Below are 4615 nucleotides of genomic sequence, written 5' to 3'. Positions count from 1 at the left end.
AACCCCTATTTTGATTACCTTTGATAAACACCATAACAATAGATTACGATAGATTGACACTTGGTCTTTGTGGATTCGACAATCTTTTATATTACTCTGACGCGTTCGTATACTTGCGAAAAGCACGCATCAAGTTTTTGGCGCCGTTGCCGGGGACCAATTTCATCAAATTTCATACCCTGTTGTTATATCGTTTAGACTTAGGCTATAACCCGTCGGTCAATGCGAAGAACTCGCAGCACCGGAAGCTTAGTATACCCTCTGGCGGAACCTGAACGTTACGCTCGCGCACGATTATTTTTCCATAGAATTAGGAGAGTTATGGCCGAAGATCAAAACCAAAGACCTCTTAAGGACTTCGCCCAACCATCCAACGAAGAACCCAGTTCTAGTATAGTAAACCCAACCATTCCAGCTAATAATTTCGAACTTAAACTGTCCCTGTTGCAACTAGTGCAACAGAGATAATTCGCAGGTCTCGCTACTGAGAACCCAAACCAACATTTAAAAATATTTCTCCAATTAGCAGACACTTTTAAAACCAATGGAGCTTCTCCTGAGGCAATACGTTTAAGATTATTCCTTTTTTCCCTCAGAGATAAAGCTCTGTCATGGTTAGATTCCCTTCCACCCAATTCCATTACGACTTGGGATAACCTTAGAAGAGTATTCCTTGCTAGATATTTTCCCCCAAGTAAGACCGCCGTTCTTCGAAACCATATAACTAGATTTACCCAAAACCAAGGAGAATCGTTGTTCGAAGCTTGGGAGAGATATAAAGAGTTGTTAAGAGCATACCCACATCATGGTTTAGAAAATTGGTTAATCATTCAGACCTTCTATAATGGACTTCACTATAACACTAAGATGACCATCGACGCTGCCGCAGGCGGTGCGCTGATGAACAAACCTTATCCTGAAGCTAGTGCCCTCATCGAAGATATGGCTCAAAACCATCAATCATTGGGAGTCGAACGAGCGACAGTTGAGAAGAAGGAAACCCAAGGAGGAGTGCATGAATTAATCTCTATAGACATGATGCAAGATAAAATGGGCGCATTAGCCCTCAAAGTCGAGCATATGTGCATAAACCCGAATACTGCAGCCGAAGTTTCGTCGGATTGTGAGATATATGGGACCAAAGGACACCAATTTGCAGAATGCAGTCTAATAAACGAAATCCACTATGAGCAAGTGAACTACACCCAAGGGAACCCATACTCGAATACCTATAACCCTGGATGGAGGAATCATCTGAACTTCTCCTATAAAAACAATAACCCTATCCAAAATAATACACCTCCGAGACAAACTGGTTACCAAGCCCCAAGACTAAATCAACCTATGCAATCTGTACCACCAAAGTCGAGCCCTGAGAAAATTATGGAAAATTTTATCACTACTCAAACCCAACAAAACAAAGAGTTCGTGAATCAAAACATTCACGTTAACGAACTGATTACTCAGTTAGGAACCAAGGTTGACCAAATAGTTACTCACACCAAGATGCTTGAAACCCAGATCTCTCGGGTAGCTTTAAACCAAGCCCCTCAAATTACACATGGAGGACAGTTCCCTAGACAACCTCAACAGAATCCGAGAGGGCAAGCCAATGCCATTACCCTACAAAGTGGGAACGCTTATGATGAGCCACCAAACCCTAGATTGAGTGAATCTAAAACTTCTAAGGAATATACAACACCCCCGGACAAAGTAAAGGAGCCAGAGGAACCTGAAAAATAGGAAGGTCAAGAAAAAGGAGAAGAACCTAAAGACAAAACTTATGTACCACCCCCTCCATATAAACCACCTATACCATATCCGCAAAGACTCAAACAAACCCAGATCAATAACCAATATAAAAATTTTATTAAAGTTATAGAAAAACTTCACGTAGAAATCCCTTTCACAGAAGCTATCACCCAAATACCTTCTTATGCAAAGTTTCTCAAAGACATCCTTACCAACAAACGTAGACTTGACGATTCGAAGCCCTTGGAATGTAATTCCATTTCCGAGAATAAATTAGCCAAAAAAGATAAAGATCCTAGAAATTTCTCCATTCCTTGTCTTTTGGATAGTCATGTCATCGAAAAAGCTTTTCTAGACTTAGGAGCTAGTGTGAGCTTAATGCCTTTAGCAGTTTGTGAGAGATTAAACTTAGGAGAATTACAGCCTACTAAGATGTCACTTCAGTTAGCCGATAGATCTGTTAAGTATCCGATAGGCATTTTAGAAGATGTCCATGTTAGGATAGGTCAATTATTTATGCCTACTGATTTTGTTGTCATGGACATCAAAGAGGACAATGATATACCAATCCTTCTAGGTAGACCATTCTTATCAACTGCAGGAGCCATAATAGATGTCAAGAGAGGAAAGTTGACCTTTGAGGTAGGTGACGAGAAAGTAGAATTTATACTTTCGAAATTTCTTATGGCACCTGTGATGGGAGACGCATGTTATACCATAGATATCATTGATGAATGCGTTAGGGAATTAGACCAAGAAGAAATCATAAAAACAATTAAGCTACCATCAACCCTCATATTGGAAGATGATGACTTTAGAAAACCCTACATCGATGATAACCTTTACGAATGTTTATCCCTTACCCCGGATCCTATGCCATGCCCTAAGAAACCAACCTTAGAACTTAAGGAACTGCCTAAGAATCTGAGATATGAGTTCCTCGATGAAGAGATGAACCGTCCAGTTATAGTCAGTGCTACCTTGAGCCAAGAGGAAACGAACCAACTTTTAGACGTTTTACGAAGATATCCCTCAGCCTTAGGATATAATATCTCTGACCTGAAAGGTATAAGCCCATCCATATGCATGCATCAGATTTCGCTCGAAGAAGATTCAAAACCCTCCAGAGAACATCAGAGAAGAATAAACCCTATAATGAGTGATGTTGTTAAAAAGGAAGTTCTTAAGTTACTTGAGGCAGCTATAATCTACCAGATCTCGGATAGTAAGTGGGTGAGCCCTGTGCATGTAGTACCTAAAAAGTTAGGCATCACAGTCGTGCAAAACGATCAAGGCGAACATGTAGCAAAACGGTTAGAAGGAAGATGGTGGATGTGTATAGATAATAGAAAATTAAAGAAAGCAACTAGGAAGGATCATTTCCCTTTACCATTTATAGACCAGATATTGGAGCGTCTAGCCAGACACTCTTATTTCTGCTATCTAGATGGATACTCTAGATTCTTCTAAATACCTATCCACCCTGAAGATCAAGAAAAAACTACCTTTACATGCCCTTATGGAACTTTTGCCTACAGACGAATGCCATTCGGCCTCTGTAATGCCCCAGCTACTTTCCAACGCTGCATGATGTCAATCTTTGCAGATTACCTAGATGGTATCATGGAAGTGTTTATGGATGATTTCTCGGTTTGCGGATTTGATTTCCACAATTGTCTTGCTAACCTTGAGAAAATCCTGGAGAGATGCGTGGAGGTGAACCTCGTGCTAAATTGGGAAAAATGTTATTTCATGGTAACCGAAGGAATTGTTTTAGGACATATAATTTCCGAAAAAGGTATAGAGGTAGATAGAACTAAAATAGAAGTTATAGAAAACCTAAAACCACCCAAAACTATCAGAGAAGTCCGAAGTTTTCTTGGACATGCTGGATTCTACCGGCGTTTTATCAAGGATTTCTCCAAAATAACTAAACCCTTAACTGGCCTTTTAATGAAAGATGCTGAATTCATTTTCGATGGAAAATGTAATGAAGCATTTAATCTTTTAAAGCAAGCACTAATATCAGCACCTATTATGAAACCCCCTGATTGGTCAGAACCTTTTGAGATAATGTGTGATGCTAGTGATTATGCGGTTGGAGTCGTTCTAGGACAAAGGAAAGATAAAAAATTACATGCAACATATTATGCCAGTAGAACCCTAGGCGCTGCCCAACTCAACTACGCAACAACTGAAAAGGAATTACTCATTGTAGTCTTCCATATAGACAAATTTAGATCTTATCTAGTAGGAGCAAAAATTATAGTTTACACCGATCATGCTGCCATTCGTTACCTATTAAGTAAAAAAGATGCCAAGCCCAGGTTACTCCGATGGATTCTGTTACTACAAGAGTTTGATTTAGATATAAGAGATAAAAAAGGCACTGAAAATGTAGTAGCTGATCACCTTTCTAGGCTAGAACATCTAAAACCAGACTTAGTACCCATAAATGATGATTTCGCCTATGATAGACTGATAGCTAGACTAGAAACCATTGAAGACGATAGCCTAGGCCCTCATGAGCACTCCCAAAATACCTTAACAGTAAGTAACGTACCATGGTATGCAGACTTTGTTAATTACCTAGCTGTTGATATCGTACCCCCTGATCTTGACTACCACCGCAAGAAGAAGTTCTTCAACGATGTGAGAAACTTTTATTGGGACGAACCGCTCCTTTTCAAAAGGGGTAAAGATGGCATTTTTTGCCGTTGTGTTTCAGAAGAGGAGGTAAAGAGTATAATTGAGCATTGTCACTCTACACCCTATGGTGGACATGCGAGCACCTCTAAGACATACGCCAAAATTATTCAAGCTGGCCTATTCTGGCCTACCATGTGGCGTGATGTCCATGCTT

The 4615-nt window shown here is 40.0% G+C and overlaps 1 non-coding gene across 1 annotated transcript; it reads right to left on the bottom strand.

Annotated features, from left to right (window-relative positions):
• Nucleotides 1-705: 705 nt before the first annotated feature.
• Nucleotides 706-812, bottom strand: LOC127108638 (small nucleolar RNA R71). Its single transcript, XR_007796164.1, has one exon. It is a non-coding gene; the product is annotated as a small nucleolar RNA R71 (small nucleolar RNA).
• Between the last annotated feature and the right edge of the window lie 3803 nt (nt 813-4615).

Source organism: Lathyrus oleraceus, chromosome 7 (assembly GCF_024323335.1).
Source record: "Lathyrus oleraceus cultivar Zhongwan6 chromosome 7, CAAS_Psat_ZW6_1.0, whole genome shotgun sequence".
In the NCBI taxonomy this organism is placed as follows: domain Eukaryota; kingdom Viridiplantae; phylum Streptophyta; class Magnoliopsida; order Fabales; family Fabaceae; genus Lathyrus; species Lathyrus oleraceus.
This window is presented reverse-complemented; position numbering and strand designations above follow the sequence as displayed.